The sequence below is a fragment of the Chelonoidis abingdonii genome, chromosome 25, assembly GCF_003597395.2.
Source record: "Chelonoidis abingdonii isolate Lonesome George chromosome 25, CheloAbing_2.0, whole genome shotgun sequence".
Classification (NCBI taxonomy): domain Eukaryota; kingdom Metazoa; phylum Chordata; order Testudines; family Testudinidae; genus Chelonoidis; species Chelonoidis abingdonii.
The window spans coordinates 6,209,980-6,227,068 of record NC_133793.1 but is presented as its reverse complement, the minus strand read 5'-3'; the positions used below and the strand labels follow the sequence as shown (position 1 = coordinate 6,227,068).

Here is a 17,089-nt window from a genome sequence, read left to right as displayed (position 1 = left end):
CAAGGGCTGCGATCTGTCTTTGTAATTAAACAAAGTCGTGCGAGGTTGCCATGGCACCCTGGTGAGGAAATGAAGCTGTACCTTTATTGCCAAGCTGGAAATTCTTGTCATTAATAAACCCGTCTGCTTGGGGGACAATCAACTCTCGGAAGCCTAGGCAGCCCACCTTGTCCACGCCTGGATGCCCTCTCTTCCCCCTCAGCCAGTCTGATTAGAAGAGCGGGTGACATACTGACAGCAGCAGCATCAGCCACTGGAGGACAAGCCACTGCCGTGTGTTGGGTTGGGGCTCTGTAGCCTGGTGCATTGCTGGAGCTGGGAGCTGGCTCGTTGGCTTTGCTTCCCTTTGTCCGTTCCCTGCTGAAGGGTGTCCTGGGACACAGGAATTGGCCTTCGATTCCCTGCTCTGTCACCGTCTCCTTGTGTGACCTTGGGCAAGCTGGTGAGTCGTTCCATGCCTCAGTTTCCCCATCTATACAATGGATTTCTTTCTGTCTTGTCTACTTTGCTCATGAGCCCTCTGAGGCCTGGTCACTGAAGCTGGCTTTGCCCAGTGGGGCCATGATTTCAATCAGGGTGGCTAGGTGTGGCGGTGGTACAAAGAGTAACAATAAATGCTTCGTCCAAGCGGCAGATGTTGGTCTCCCCTAATGAACAAACCACTGGCGAATTGCTGGGTTGTTTGGTGGGCTTGGCTCCAAATGGTGGGCAAAGATCCCTCGGTGCAGACGTCCCCTGTGTCTGTCACCTGGGCGGGGTGGCGCTGCTGAGTCGTGGAGGAGAGAAGCAGTGAAGATGAATTGGCACGGTGCAGGTCAGCACTGGTGGGAGGAGGCCGGGGCATGGGACAGAAACCCTAGCACGGTCTCTGCTCTGGCTACAACCCTCAGTGTGGCATGTTGCCTAGGCAGGTTTGAAACCTTGACTGTGTTCTCCAGCCATGTGGGGAGCCTGCGCGGTGCACCCTCAAGCTCCACTCGTCCCCTCTCTATCTTTTTTCACCTAGGTTCCTGCCCTGCCATCGAGGTCACTAGACACGACTTGGCTGATCTCAGAACCCGACACTTCTGTCAGAAGTCAGGTGGGTGGCTGTTGGCTGCTGCGGGTCCAGTGGCATGGAACTCCCTTGTCCCAAATCCATCTCATTCCCTCCCTTTGCAGTTTTAAAAAGCCCCTGAAAGCTTGTTCTCTTCAGCCCCCCCCAATGCAAGTCAACAGCACCGTCCCCCTCCCAGCCCCCCCCCCCCGGGCCTTTAAAGAGCCCTCCTCGCTGTGTATTTATCGCTGTTCCCTTCCTTGTTTGCTCAGACGTGTTTGAAGAGGGGTGTGATTTTTACATTGCATTTGGGTTTATTCTGTTCTCCAGCACCCAGGTGCTTTGGTGCCATGTGTGCAGTGACGTGTGTGTTAATTGTTATTTGTATTATAAGAGCACTATGAGATCTCAATTCAAGGTGTAGCTTCAGTGCAGTAAACAGCGTGTTCTTCACCTGCCTTAAAAGAGCAGCGGAGACACAGCAACTCACCTTTTAACTTGGGGGTGGCAGCTGACACCGGAGTCAACCCTGGGCTCCAATAGAGGGTGGGTCTACACTGCCTAGTAAACCTGGCTCGGTGAGATTCCTCGTAAAAAGGGCAGGGAGAGGGGGAGTTCCCAGAGGTGCTCTTAGCAGCACCCTTCTGGGACTTAGTCCCGAATCGCATGATTTGCTCTCTGCATTGATCTCCGGTCTGGTCGATCCTCAGCTCCACCAGCTGCTGCAGGATAGCTTTGTAACCTGGATCATCGCTTGTGCTCTGGCCAAAGTTGTGTGACTTGGTTGCCTCACACCAGAGATGAACCGGAAGCTGGCTGTGCTCCTCTGGCCGGCTAGCAGCAGGCTTGCTGGCGGAGTTCTTGTTCATGCTGGCCATAGCTTCTGCACACGGGGGGTTTGTGGGGAAAGGAAGGGTTCAGTGCTGAGCAGCTGTGTTTTGAGCCAGGAAGTTGTTTCCAGGAGGGCTGGGAAAGACAGGCACAGGGGACTGTGGGATAGCATTGGTGGACTCTCCTGAGGCGAGTCTGGAGACCTGGGTTTGAGCTGTATCCAGACTGCGAAATGCTGGGGGTTGGACCTGCATCACAGTGGGATACAGGCGTGGGTCTGCAGGCTCGGTTCAGACAGATTTGTGTGTGAATGGGTTCAGGGCTTGGGCTTACACCTGCATCTGAGCCCAGGTTTATGAAGCAGGGTAGACCCACAGGCATCAACTCAAGCGGCTAAGCCAAGTTCAAACCTACTTGCCAGGTCTTCACGGCTATTTTAACCCCAATTAAGAACATGCCGCAGCTGGAGCTTCCTGTTTAGCCAAGGCGTGACAGGTGGATGTACAAACACAAAAGCGCTGGGGCAGGGAGGATGCTAAATGGTGCGTAACTGGGTTTTTAAAATGTGGAGTGAGAAGTCCATAAATGAGCTAAGAGTGCTCTTTGGGGGCTCCGTAAGTTGCTTGATACACATGTGATGAGTCCAAGAGAGACATGAAATAATCACTAGTAAGCCACCTGCCTGGCTGTCATCATTAAGCCGTTTTCGATAGGCACTTCTGGGGCTTAAGAGAGCCACATAACGAATAACAATAGTAATTAGGAAAGGCAGGGCCTGGGGTATTAAAGAGACACCGAGGATGCAGCTTGGCTGGGCTGTTATTTCTTTGCAGGAAAACTGGCACATTCTAAAGATCTCCGGAATCCCAAATGCTGTTTCACCTGTCTCGTGCCCTGCCCTGCCGCAACACCCCCTCTTGCTGCTGGCTGCTGCTCTGCAATTGCTTCCTCTCGGGCAGCATCTGTACTCGAATGCACATCGGCCCCTGTATCTTGGTGCCCGTTTTGCCAAAGCCGTGTAGTTCGGAGTGTAACTGACAAGCGTCGCAGCAGCAGTGAGTCCTGGCATCATCGTGAGCAAGTCATGGCCCTGGAGCCAATGGGACTTATTTTGTGAGTAAGGGCTGCAGGATTTTCCCTCGAGTGGAAAATGCTTTGGGGGCAAGGACCTGTCCTTTGTAATCAGTGTGTGTAGCCCCGCTCCCTGCCTGGAGCCCCGAGTGATGATAATAATGATGAATTAGTAATATTGTCCTTAGTTGTTATTAGCTGCTATGGATCCTTTTCCAAGCCCAGGCCCAAACTGGTGTAGCCAAAACTGGATAACAAGTGTCCTGATCTAAAGAATTCATCCTTTCTCCCTATTATTAAAATGCATGCCCTCCCACCCCCATCCCCCCGGCCACATTTCTCCTGCATCTGAGCACCTGCGATTTAGGGCAGGCTTCAACACCTGCATCGAAAGAGCCAGTTCAAAGCCAGGGGTGAACAGATGTTCAAATTGCACTCATTTGGGGAACTACCCCTTCTCCCCTCCACACACAATTAAAAACCCCCTTGGATAAATCCACTGTGTGTGGCGCTGACGTGCCTTTCCCACCCCTGTACTCTAATCAGCCCCAAGTCAAAGGACAGTCCACTGAAGAAGCTTCCCCCAGGCCAGCCAGAACACGTCTGCAGACAGCAGGAGCCTGTCCCTTTGCACAGCGAAATGTCCCGTTGCAGCTCCCTTTGCCTGCCGGGCCGCTGGGAGATTCAATGTGACGCCTGATCCTAAGTACGGAGCAAGTTGTCACCACCTTGCGGCTGCTTGCTGGCCTACCTGAGATGAGTTTGGTGGGTCTCAGAGCAGTTCCTAGTGGATGAGTGTCCACGTGGTAGAAAGACACCAGCACACCTGGCAGCATTGGTATCCTTAGCGAGAGGGCTCAGAAGAAAGGCTGGGAAGGTTATTTCCAAAAAAGCCTAAGGGATTTAGGAACGTACATCCCAGGGAAAGTCTTCGGGTGCTTTTGAAAATCTCTCCTTGACTGAGTAGGTCCTGAACCTGAATTTACCACTTTGGACCTCCAGGTCGAGGGGCGATAGCCACTGGTGGGACAGTATGTGTCTGGACCCGTCTGTGCTGTACTGTTCTGAGCACTGAGGTCCCCATTAACTCCAAAGCAGCTTGTGCTGGAAGAGGGGCCCATGCTGAGGGGTTTGGCTGACGTGAGCCAGAGAGAGGACCTCAAGATCCAGGGCTGACAGCGGGCGTCTTTCCACCAGCACGGATTGCACTTCATGTTTAAAATGGACGTGCAGGCCACCAGCAGCACCAGCAAATAAATCACCGATTTTCTCTGGCATTCACTCTGCACTCATCGCAGCCGCTCCGGAGAACCTCGGCTCCGGGGGCAGAGGTCAGCGGCTCGGATGGAGCAGCAGCTCACTCCCGGTGCTGGGTTGGCTGCCAGAATGGTGCTTCTCCAGCTCGGTTGTGCCCAAGGGCGGACAAGTCTCTCGCGTTTTGTAACAAAAAACCAGTGCTGTTGGAAACGGGCAAAGCCTGACCATGGAATGGGTCAAATCCCCCCAATGCTGGTGGCGCAATCAACTTCTGCACACAGATACTCAGGACTGGGGCAGTTCTTCTCCGTCCTTGCCACCTTCCTTTGCCCCTTTTCCCCCTCCATGATGCCCTGATGCTTGGAACGGCCTCCACCTCTCCTTTTCGATCCCTCCTTCTGAGAAGGCTTTTAGCGATTCTCTCAGTAAGGTGTAACCACACGGCCCAAATTCAGGGCTGCCCCCACTGCGTGATACGTGTCTGAAAGGTTCCATTTGTGTCTACATTGGACAAGGCAACTGCAATGTGATCTGGATCAGAGCTTCCTCAAGGTCTGAGTCAGGCCGAAATAGGAAACTTCCTGCAGTAGAGGGCTGGTCTCCTATTAAGACTGTGAGTGCCAAGCATGTGGCCACCTCTCCGAAGGTTAAGAATTAAAGCTGGGCAGGAAGTGGTTTTCTTGTCCCACCAAAAAACCCAGAAAGCGTTTTCAGTTTGGATCCATCAAGCGGGTTTATTTTGATCCTTTTGAAATGTTTCATTTTGATTTCAATGCCCCCTCCTCCTTTTAAAACCTATTTTTAGTTTAATTAGCAGAAATTTCTAAATGAAAAGTTGTTTCGACCTGGACATTGTTTCATTTAAAAAATGTCAAAACAAAATGTGACAATTTCAAACAAAAAAAAAATTCAAACTTATTTTTCGAATTGGAAGCTTTGTGGAAACCGATCTTGTTTCACAAACCGTTTGGGTTTTGACAAATCAGCATTTGACAATGAAAACCACCATTTCATTGAAAAATTCCCGACTAGCTCTGTTACTAATGGTACAGTGTGCTAAGCAAGAGACTTCAGCTGCTCTGAACTGGGTGTGTCTCCACTGAAGCTAACGTACACCTGGCCGTGAAGTCGAGGCAGCTGCACCTTTTTACTGAATCTCTATCCGGCGATAACTACACAGGAATGAGCAGTTCCGTCATGACTGTTGGGTTCATGACACCCACAAAAGGGTGACTTTTTGCAATGGTGGGTGGCCCTGCCTTCAGGGCCTGATCACTCAATGAGAGGTTGTTCTGGTGATGTAATGCTGCTGACTTGGTGTCTGATTGGCTGAGGGCCTCAGCAGCGCTGAATTTTGATAAAGTTTAGAGTGGGCTCTGGGACCAGTCCATGCTGGGTTCTGGAATCTGGCTCCAACTTTCCCAATGCTCGGAGGTGACCAGATTTGGGCTGACAGCTTGGGCCTCATCGCTTGAGTTGGGTGGACACCCAGAATATTCCTCAAGTTCAGCTCTTATTTAAACTCAGTTGTTTTCCCAACTCAGTTTCGAATCCTTCACTGCCATTGAGAAGAAGCAGCTTGAGGTTCTTCTGTCCTGGCTGGCAGGGGAGGAGCTCAGCTGAAGCAACTGTGCTGCTCTTCAGAATAGCAACCCACCCCGGGGAGAGGCAGCCAGCTTCTGCAAGCACGGGCTTTGTGCTCCATGCACCTAGGGGCTGAATATCAGGTCAGACAGTGGTTCTGCAGCTACCAACGATGCATTTCGCAGTTAATGCTGCCAATGGAGCTTATTTGCTGTCTATAAGCAGGCAGCTTAGAGCTGGTGCATTTGTGTTTTATTTTCTTTTAAAGATCCCCCTGTTACAGGGCAAAAATTAATGTCGGGGGTTGGGGGAGGCTACACTCGTGAGAAATCAACAGGCTGGTGGAAGGTTGTGCTGTTCTCCGGGAAACTCATTAAGATGGATGGATGCTATTGAATACACACAGAACAAGGGCAATTCTTCATCACCCCACCCCTCCCTTCCCTGTCTCTGTTTTTGGTAGGGCCTCGGCAGCTCGTCTTCCATACAAAATGCACATTCCGCCTGCGAAGTCGGGTATTCATAGTCCTGTGATGTTCTGCGGTACCAGAATTTTTCTGACATATGTTCTCCCCTCTGTTCCTTCTTCTACCCACCTCCCTTCCTTCTCACATTCCTGGTGTAACAGGAAGAAGAAAAGCTCAGACATCGAATTGAACTTATTTTGTCATAATAATTAGCCAGATTCATTACTACCGTGTTTTTGGTATTCGCTGTGTGTTGCGATGAATATGCATCTCTGCTACCCTCTGCCTCTCAAGGTGTCTCTCGCAGTTCTGGTCAATTACCCTGTTTTTTTCACCTCCTGCCCTAAGCTGTTGCAGTACGCCATTAAAACAGCAGCCTTCTCGCATTCAGAAGTAGCTGCATTTCAGTGCTGAGGGAACTGAGTCCCATGGCTCTCCAGGTTGCAGAGTGCTTTGGAATTCTGTGGGATGAAGGGCCCCATAAAAGTGAGATGTTACAGCTGGACCAGATTTTCCAGAGTTCAGCACCCAGCTGTGACACTTGTGCCCAGATTTTCAAAAGGGCTGAGTGCCCATCATGCACTTTTTTTAATGCAAATCCGGCTCCAACATTAGGCCACAGTTTTCAAAAGTGACAAATGCTTTGGGGGGATCTCAGCTAGGGTGACCAGATGTTCCAATTTTATAGGGACAGTCCTGATATTTGGGGCTTTGTCTGATATAGGTGCCTATTACCCCTTCTCCCGTCTCGATTTTTCACACTTGCTGTCTGGTCACCCTTATATCAGCATCTCTGTGTCCAACCTGACAATTAAAACAAGCTTGATTTTCAGAGCGTGGATTTTAAGCTCTTTCTGAAAATCAGGTCCCTTTTAAAATGTCTGAAGCTGGACACTCCAAATCACTAGTTACTTCTGCAGAATCTCTGCCCGTTTGTTTGTTATACTGTCCTTTTGTATATTGTTGCTCCATTCCTTAGCATAAAAGAGAAGAACTGAGAGAAAACAGAATGGCCAAATCAATACATTCCTGTTCTAAAATGCATGAATACAGCACAGACAGTGGAAAGTTAAATTCTAGTAGAGGGGATTTTCCACAGCCCTCCTCCTTGCTAGTCTCCATGGCCTCTGACATGTACTGCGAGTGGTAGCTCTCCAAATTCTCCCAGATGCTGTGTCCCAAGACCAGATGTTCCCCCCTTTGCCCCACATTGCATGGATGTTTCTTGCCCTTTCACTGCCTTTGTCTTTCTGTTGAATTTCTGCTGGGGTTAAAAATAGCTAAAGAGATGCTAAAATAGAATTAAGATGCTGAATAGGTAAACACAGTTTGGGCTTGCCCTGCTGCCTGCTTAATTTCGGCAGTGTCATAAACAGATAGCTAAGGGTTAATGTTTCTTTTACCTGTAAAGGGTTAACAAGGGGAACCAAACACCTGACCAGAGGACCAATCAGGAAACCGGATTTTTCAAAGCTCAGGGAGGGAATTTTTGGGTGTGTGTTCTTTGTCTGTGTCTCTATTGCTCTCTCGGCTCTGAGAGGGGATCTCTCTACCTTCAGGCTTTCTAATCTTCTGTTTCCCAGTTGTAAGTACAGGTATAAGACAATATAGGTTTTTATATTGTTTTTGTATTTACATGTGTGTAGTTTGCTGGAATGTTTTAAATTGTATTTCTTTTTGAATAAGGCTGTTTATTCATTTTGTTTCCTTTTAAGCCAATGACCCTGTATATTGTCACCTTGATACAGAGACCATTTTTATGTCTTTTTCTTTCTTTTTATATAAAGCTTTCTTTTTAAAACTTGTTGGATTTTCTTTTCTAGTTGAGGCTCAAGGGGATAGGAATCTCTGTGCCAGGATTACGGTCTCTCTCAGGGAAAGACTGGGAGGGGGAAATAGAAGGAGGGGGGAAGGTGAATGGTCCTCTCTGTGTTTGTGTTTCAAGGACTTGAAACACGGTGATCTCCTAGTGTACCCAGGGCGGGAAAATCTGGGAGGAGGTAAAGAGGGGGAAGGGAAGTGGGTTATTTCCCTTTGTTGTGAGACTCAGGGCCTCTGAGTCTTGGGGTCCCCCAGGGAAGGTTTTGGGGAGACCAGAGTGAGGCAGGCACTGAAATTCCTGTCTGGTGGCAGCGATATCAGATCTAAGCTGGTAATTAAGCTTGGAGGTTTCATGCTAGCAACTTATTTTCTGAACTCTAAGGTTCAGATCTGAGTAGGAAAGCTATGACAAGCAGAAAGAGGCTTTCTTCCCAATTGCCTTCCTATGAAGGATATTGACGACTAAGAAATTCAAGGGCACAGCACCCGGGCAGTGCAGAGGGGAATGAGGAATGACGTTTCTTGGATTAGCGAGTTGTGTTAGTCACCAGGCTCATCTCACAGATCAGAACGGCACTGAGGATCTTATTCCCAGAAGTTCCCGTAAACACAGGCTTTGGACCTGATCCTGCGGTCAATGCTCAAACTCCTCCACTGAAGCCAGTGGGAGCGAGCATATTTCATAGAGATGTGAAATTAGCGTGCGGAGTGTTTTCCTTTCGCAGCAACTGCAGAGTGCTTTCTTGTGCCCAAACAGCTATGTCTGTATGCAGCGAACAATAAGCAAAGCCATAGAAAAGTGTTGGTCACTGCTGGGTAAAAGCCCAGGAATTTTAGCACTAATCACATAGGTTTCTTTCATGTGTGCTGTAGGATTCTGTTAGTTGTAAGCAGCAGGCTGTTGTAGATGCCTTGGCCTACCACTAGAGGGCGGAGTAATCAGAAGTCAGCACGTCATATTTACTGGCCCTAGAACTGATGCTTCAGGGCCAGCAGGGGGAGCCTAAAAGAGGGGCTTTCTGTGGGTCCTACCAAAAAAAAAAAAAAGTGGAGTTTAAAAGCTTGCAGCTTCTTGATGGATTTCTGTGTAAGGACAGAAAACAAGTGGCTCTTCAGAATATAGATTCAAACAAGGAAGGTCCCGTTTTGGATCTTAAAAACCCCCAAACCTGTGGTTGATCTCACTTTGTTCCAGAAGGGTGGGGGGGTTGTTTCAGAAACGCTGTCACAAATCTCTGGCTGATGTCAAGGAGGCGGAGAGACAGAGAAGGAATTAAGTGCTCTGAAAAGCTGGCAAAGGTTCATCTGGGAGCCCTTCTGGGGACTCTTTCAAATCTATCTCCCCACCCCCCATAAAAAATTAAAAATTGCAATGACTGCCTGTCTACCAGTGACAGGACCTGTCAGTTCTGGGGGATCTGCTCCTTCGTTGCTCTTGCAAAGGTTCCCACTCACTGACCCTTGGGAGTTTATATTTCTGGCAGGGGCACAGTCATTTTGGCTTTTCTCAGCCCTCCTCCCCCAGGCCCGCACACCCTCCCCGATGCCTCCTGTGTTCCTTTTCAACCGCTGGCTCTTCAGCCACAGGGCTTTGCCGGCTCTGCCCCCATCGTCTTAGCACCATGGTAACTGACTTCCCTTGATCAGCCGCTCCTATGGCAGAAAAATGCCTTGGAATTTAAAAGTAAATGTTGGGCCATGTTGTGCTGGGAGGTGACGTGTAGTTATGTTCACACACACGCATGTACAGACACGCCCCTCCAAACACATGCACGGCCCTATGCCCAGCCCCATGAACACACGCACACATGCGCGTACACTGCTCGGATTCACATAGACGCTCAGGCAAACAACTAAGCCACCTCTTCCCAGCAGCTCCTTCCCCACACAGCCTGGTTTATCTCACCAGCTGGGAGGGGAGAGCGCAGAGCAGGTGTCCTTTGCTGCCCACTGACATGCCGTGAAAGTCGGATAAGGAAGGTTAATAGAAACACAGACAAGTCCCTCCGAGGCTCAGGGATGTCAGCGCTTTGAAGCTGTCACTCAGCCTGCAGCGATCTCCCCAGCCACGCTGAGATGGGTCCCACTCCCTAGCTCCATCCTCTGGATACTGCAGCCCATGGGCCTCATCCAGCGCCACATGAATCAATAGAACATCCTCCCCTGAGTGCAGAGGGGAGTGTGTCAGATCCCGTGTAACTGGTAAAATGTCCGGAGACTCTTATGATAAGCAAATGTAACCCCCCCCCCCCCCCCCCTCCCCAGATGATGCTCTGTCTGCCCCCACTGGCACCAGGGCCGCGCATCGGGGCCAATGTTAGCCTTGCCTAACAGAGGCAGGTCTGTTAGCTTGGACAGTCAAGGCTTGTGCTTTTAAAGCTAGAGGTCCCAGGTTCAATCCCAGCCAGCAGCACAGAGATTACATGACCTCCAGGATGTGTCCTAATCCAGACCCTTTGATCTTGATGCCAGGTGGAGCCTCCTATTCCTCCCTTGCCCCTCTGTCTGCTATTACTCAACAGTCCCCTAGCCATAGGGCACTGTGTGCAGTAAAACTGCACAACCTTAACCTTATACAGAGACTGCCTTGTTTCCCCCCACGCGGCCTCCTTTTGGGAGTGCCTGCCCTCTAAGAAGGTATCAGCACAAGAGGCCTCAGCTGCTTCTGAAATGTCTTCTGGTTTAGGGTACGGAAAACATCTTCGTTCAGCCGATGTGGCCTTCTGTGCAGACAGTGTTTGACTGCATTTCAACTCCGGCTGAGCGGGGAGTTTAGTGCTGCCAGAGGCTGCCAGAGGCTTGGGAAATCCAGGCAGTAAGTCCAGCAGCAGCAGGACCTAGAGGACAGCTTTGCAATGGTATGTCAGGGCCTAAGGATGCAGCAGGTGCCTCATGAGATTGACAAAATACCTTTCATGCCCAACTGCCAGTTGCCTTAGTAAATCCCCCTCGTCACCTGTCTGCATCTGCAAAGGCCTAAACATCTTTAGAGATCTGTCCCAAGATCAGAGTACTTGGCACTGGCACGAACCTGCTCCCTGGGGAATTTCACCAATGTCCAGCCTGCACTGGTCAGATGAGAACTTCTGTCTCATTGTTGGTGTTACAGTGGTGGAGGTCAGCAGAGTTAACTGTACCAGGTCCTGCCTCTTCCCCCCAACCCATGGCCACTGACGCACACAAGACTCACAAAGGAAGAGTTATCATCTCCCTTTCATAAATGGGATGGGGAGACCCAAGACCCCAGGGATGTGACTCACCCTCTCGGTGCGTGACGTGGGCTCTGCCTGACCGATATGGAGTCACCTGAATGTTGTGGGATTTACTGCTGATTATCCTTGTGGGTCTGCTTTGCCGGCCAGCTCCCAGGGCTCTGTTGTAGTGCAGGGGTCACGTTCTGGCAGCAGGGGAGGTGAATAGACTCGGCAGGCCAGGGTGATGGCTTGGTGGGGGGCAGTTTTCCCTTTGCTGGAGGGCAGCCTGTGGAGGTTCTCTCCAGGGTGCGTGCTCCTTGTTGATCCCGCAGTTAGGAAAGCTGTCGCCTCTCTATCTGACTCCCCCAGCGTCACTGGCTGGGCACTGGGAGACGTCGCCTGACCAGAGCACACAGTGTGGGTGGGGGTCTGACCAGCGCAGCTGGGAAGCTGCTCCCAGCCCACCGGAGGGTGGGCAATGCCAGGCAGGGCAGAAAGGTAAACTAGGGTGCAGGGAACTGGTTCCCACTCTCACTGTGGGGACCTGTGTGTCAGAGCCTTGTGCCACCAGCGTTACCGTGCCATGGATGGGTACCCTGAGGCAGGGCCTCGACGAGCTAGCGTGGCGCTCCGAGTATCGCATGCCAGGCTCTGGGGCACCAGCTGGGTCTCGGCATGGGCAGCATGGGGCTCAAGGCAGCTGGGTGAGCGGGTTGGCTCCAGCTACTAGTGGCTGGGTGTGGGCAGTTGGCTTGTGGAACACACTCGCCTTTGCAGGAGGCCGGTCCCTGGATCCCTGCACTGACAGCTGTGATCCCAGAAGGCAGAGCCAAAGCCTCATCCTAGCTTCATGTAAGGGATGGGGGGAGCAGAGAGGCCAGAGGTACCAGTACAAACTGAGCCCCCCCCCATCACCAGTCCGCAGCCTCTGGTCTCCCCCAGCTCCCGGTGAGCCTACCCCGCATGGCACCAGGGCTACAGCTTGGAGACAGTGAAATCTGCATTTAAATAAGGCTATTTAAAGCCAGTGCTGGGCAGGGGAGTGAAAGAATCAGTTTTCTAAGTGGGAAGGCAGTGAGTTATTTTATGTAGGATTGGAAATAGAGCTTAAATCAGGCCTCGGAAATGAGAGGGAGAGGCAGCAGGGGCTGGGAAATGAAGCCCAAGCTATTCGCTTTGTGTCTAAACGACTCTCAGGGAAATAATTCCACCTCCTCTCGTCTCCCCCCTCCAGGGATGGTTTTCTGCTGGGCCTAGAAGCCAACTGCCCACTGAGACACTTCTCCCCCCCCCTCCCCGGCCAATCTTTCTCTTCATTATCATCAGATTGCGACGGGGACTTTCTCTGGTGCTTGTACCCAGTGCAGGCGCCTCCACTTGTAGCCGGCAGGGGATGCCGCTTGCCCGTGGGTCTGGTTAGGGCGGTGCCCCGGTTCCAATGCCGCGTGAGACCGCCAGGTCTAGTGGAGAGGGCACTGTGCTGGAAGTAAGGAGAACTTCGTGTTCTATTCCAGGCCCGGCGCTGACCTGCTGTGTGCTGCGCCAGCTTCCCCGTCCCACCTGCTGAGGCCGCAAGCTCTTTGGGGCAGGGCATTTTCAATGGGAGGACGCTGCACCTCTGGGCAGTGGAGTTCAAAACTTTTACCAGACAGGTCCCTGCTGAAGGGAACGTTGCGTCATGGCATTGTTGCTGGAGGTCACTGGTACCGGTAGGTGCGCAGCTGTCACTGGCCCTGTGCTGATGGATTTGTGCTGGTGGGGGGGTTGGTCCCTCTGAAAAGGGGAATTGTACGCCATCCAGCACAGTGGGCTCCTTGGTTCAGTGTTTTGTTTGTATTGTCAATGTGCTGGCAGCAGTGAAGGGTTGGCTTGGCCGGACACACAGTCAGGTGGGGAACCTGTGTCAGGCTGTGGCAACACACAGGAAGAGTTTTGTGGGTAAAGCTCTCTAGTGTAGCCCAGGCCTGAGCGTACATGCAGGACCCAGCACAACGAGGCATTGATCTCTGCTGCGATTGCTAGGTACCGCGACCTGGCAAACCTGGGGCTGGCTCTGCTGAATGAGAAGCTGCTGTAGGCTAATCAAATAGACAGGGCAGCAGAGCGTGGAGTAGCTTAAGCCTCTAGCGAAGTGGCTAGTGTATACAGTTATGCGCATTGCTGCTGTCGTGGTGACCAGGTGAGCTGCATCTTAGAATATCGACCTTGCCACTCTCACCCCTCCTGGGGCAGAACCACGCAGTTAACCCCACAGTGCTGGATTTCTGGGCAGCAGCCCTCTGGGTTTCCCAACTGGGTTTGGCACCGATGAGCCTGTTACAATACAAGTTTGCAGTGACACCCAAACAGCCTCTTCAAAACAAAGCACTATTCATTTACTCACTCAGAGGTACAAAGCCCGCAGAGCAAAGGATAAAAGTAATACAGGTCTGGATGCGTATTTCACCTCTACTCACTCTTGCTCTTTCCTTGAAGCATTGGTGCGTTCCATCTAGCCCAGTTACTGCCATCTCTGGCTGGAGAAGCAGATTGTCCTGCCTACATAGTCTGTGCGTCTCCTTGCCTGCCTATGAGCTCTCGCTGACCCTTCCTGGGCACACCGCCACCTGCCCCAGGCCAGCATCTTTACAGGTTAAATTCCCTTTGATCCTAGGGGAGCGTCAACCATGCCAGCCCGGTGGGGCCATTCCCCCCTTAATAGCTTCCCCCCACTTTCCTTAAGGAGCCTTATTTTGCGTTGTTTTGGTTCTTCTTTGCTTCCCTCTTCAAAGCTTCTTTTGATGTAACTCCTGGCAGTCAGGCTGGTTCAAAGGGAGGCAGTGTGGGCTAGTGGAGAGAGCACTGGACTACAAGTCATGACATCTGTTCTTTTTCCCAGCTCAGCCACTGCCCTTCTGAATGACTGTGGGCAAGTCACTGCCCTGTGTGATGCCTCAGTTTCTTCATCTGTGAAATGGGAATAATGATACTGCCCTTCTTTGTAAAGCACGCTGAGCTCTACGGGTGAAATGCCCTATGTAAGAACTCAGTATTATTGTTAGTATCACACAAATAACCTGAGGGTCCTATAAAAATACTGCCCATAATTCCCTCATTCTCCACAGCTGGCATCTGTTGGATGGAATTGGAGCAGCTCATCTGTGCTAAAGGCCCTGTACCATATACAAGGGACTTGGGGTATTACTAGTCAGCACAGCTTCCATATCCATGGGGTGGGCAGTGAGATATTAGTGGGCAGTGGCTTGTTTGGGACAGAGGATGGGGGAACCACTCTCCAGCTTGCCTGGGCAGGGATGGTGTCCCTAGCCTCTGTTTGCCAGAAGCTAGGAATGGGTAACAGGGGATGGCTCACTTGATGATTCCCTGTTCTGTTCATTCCCTCTGGAGCACCTGGCATTGGCCACTGTCGGTAGACAGGACACTGGGCTAGATGGACCATTGGTCTGGCCCAGTATGGCCGTTCTGATATTCTTTGTTCTTTATCTTCCTAACTGAAGGAGGCCAATGGAAGCATCCCCAAGGCATGGGAGGGCAAAGCGGACCTGAGTGAGTTGCTGGGGCTGGGATTAAAGTTAGATTCGATGTTGCGATTGCTCGAGGGTGCTTTGAGAGCACAGCAGGCTGGGGAGGAAAAAGCCCATCTCTCGGCATCAGGAGGGAAGGTCCTGTCGTGGAAAAGTGCTGTGGTAATGGACTGGGGACGTGCGTCCCGAACACCAGGGGACTCAAACGCCAGAGCAGCCCTGCAGTGCTGAACAGGTGGGTGGGAGAGGTAACTCCGGGAGCCCTTGGTGGGGCCTGCTGCGAATGGTGGCGGGAGAGCATGTGTGGATGAGTGAGCGGGAGAGGGACAGGAAAAATGGATTTGGTTTCCATCAGAGTTGTTATCGCCGTCTCACAAAAGCAAGGCGCCTAATCAGCTCCCAGCTCAGCCAGGATTAGTGGTTTCCTGAGGGATTCTCGGAGATTTCTGGGAGAGAGAGAGAGACTTTATCAGCAGCCTCGGAGCTTTAGGGAATGGCAAGCAGTGCATGTTGATGAGCAGCCGGGAGCCCCTCCAGTCCTGGCTCTGCGGCAGCCTGGTAAACTCTCCCGTATCTGTTGTTTTTTTCTCCCCATCGCATGTCCCTAGTGGGAGCTCATGGGATGTTTTGACACCCAGATGTCAAAGTTCATTGTTGCAGCCTGTCCTATGGGGTCCAGCACTGGGGCTCCTCCCAACAGGACTTTGTTGGTTGGGTGCCTCTGTACAGAGCTACAAACACTTTCCATGTACTGGGCCCTTAAAGCTCTACGCACTCTGCTTTCTGCAGCGACTGGTGGGCTTGGCCACTGTGGCTCCTCTCCAGAGCAGATTGTTAGAGGGAAGAGACACACACTGTGCTCTCTCCTGGAGCCTTCCCTTCTGTTCATCCTTATTTTGTTCTTACCTACAAGAAGACAAGTACATGCTTGCTCTTTGCATCTGGAGAAACCGTATATGAGTGCTGTGAACACCACTGCAGCGGTGTCCTCTGAGGCCTAGAAGGTTTGACTGGTATAGCTATCTGTTCTGGGGACGATGGTTTTAATGGCTATAGCTATACCAGTATAAGCCCTAGGGTGGACACAGTTACATGCTTACACGGGTATAACTGTGTTTATACCAGGTTAGTTTATGCCAGTTCCCCAAACCACACCACACTCAGGTTGCTTCTAGTTCCAAGAGATCAGTCAATTGGTACCTTAGTATTACACCAGAGACAACACCTGTAGCCACTCCTGTAAGAAACAATCTCAAGGTTTATTAATTAGGAAAAAGAAATGGAATTATTTACAGGTTAAAGCAAGCGAACATACACACACCAATGTGTTACCATCTAAATCAGAGGTGGGCAAACTACGGCCCACAGGCCACATCCAGCCTGTGGGACCCTCCTGCCTGGACCCTGAGTTTCTGCCCGGGAGGCTCACCCCTGGCCCCCCTCCTACGCAGCCTCAGCTCGCCTGCTCCACCGCTGGTGCAATGCTCTGAGCGGTGGGGCTGCAAGCTCCTGGGGCAGCGCAGCTACAGAGCTGGCCTGACTTGGTGCTCTGTGCTGCGCGGTGCCGTGGCTGGCTCCAGCCGGGTGGCGCGGCTGCCTGTCCTGGCACTCTGGGCTGCGCAGCTGTAGTGCTGCCAGCCACCAATGCTCCAGGCAGCGCGGTAAGGGGGCAGGGAGCGGGGGTGGTCAGGGGGGTGCGAGGATAGGAGTCAGAGTGCTCAGAGGGCAGAGAACAAGGGGGTTGAATGGGGAGGGTCTAAGGGGGCATCGAGGTAAGAGAGCGGGGTGATGGGTGGTGGGGGCAGTCAGGGTGGGGTTCTGGGGGCACTCAGGGAGAAGGGGTGGCTGATGACGGCAGGGTTCGGGGGACAGTCAGAAGAGAAGGGGGCTGCGGGAAGCAGCCGGGGCAGGGTTCTGGGGGCAGTCAGGGGACAGGGAGAAGGGGGGCTGGATGAGGCAGGGGTCCTGGGGGGGAATCCAGGAAGGAGAGGGGGCGGCAGGGGACAGTCAGAGCAGGGTTTGGGGGCGGTCAGGGGACAGGGAGAGGGGGTTGGATGGGGCAGGAGTTTGGGGGGGCAGTAACAAGAGAAAGGGGTGGCAGGGGCAGTCGGTGGCAGGGTTCCGGGGGGTGTCAGGACAGGGAACCGGGGGATTGGATGGGCAGGCAGTTTAGGGGGGCCATCAGAGGGGTGGATATGGGGCAGGGCTGGGCCACGCCTGGCTGTTTGGGGAGGCACCGCCTCCACTAACAGGCCCTCCATACAATTTTGGAAACTGGATGCGGCCCTCAGGCCAAAAAGTTTG

The 17,089-nt window shown here is 52.0% G+C and overlaps 1 protein-coding gene across 1 annotated transcript in view; it reads left to right on the top strand.

Moving 5' to 3' along the window:
- The first annotated feature begins 372 nt into the window (after positions 1–372).
- Positions 373–17,089, top strand: part of ADGRB2 (adhesion G protein-coupled receptor B2) — a 168,825-nt gene continuing 152,108 nt past the window's right edge. The window contains exon 1 of the mRNA XM_075060782.1: positions 373–442. The gene's annotated coding sequence lies outside the window, so the exon portion shown is untranslated. The remainder of the gene's footprint in view (positions 443–17,089) is intronic.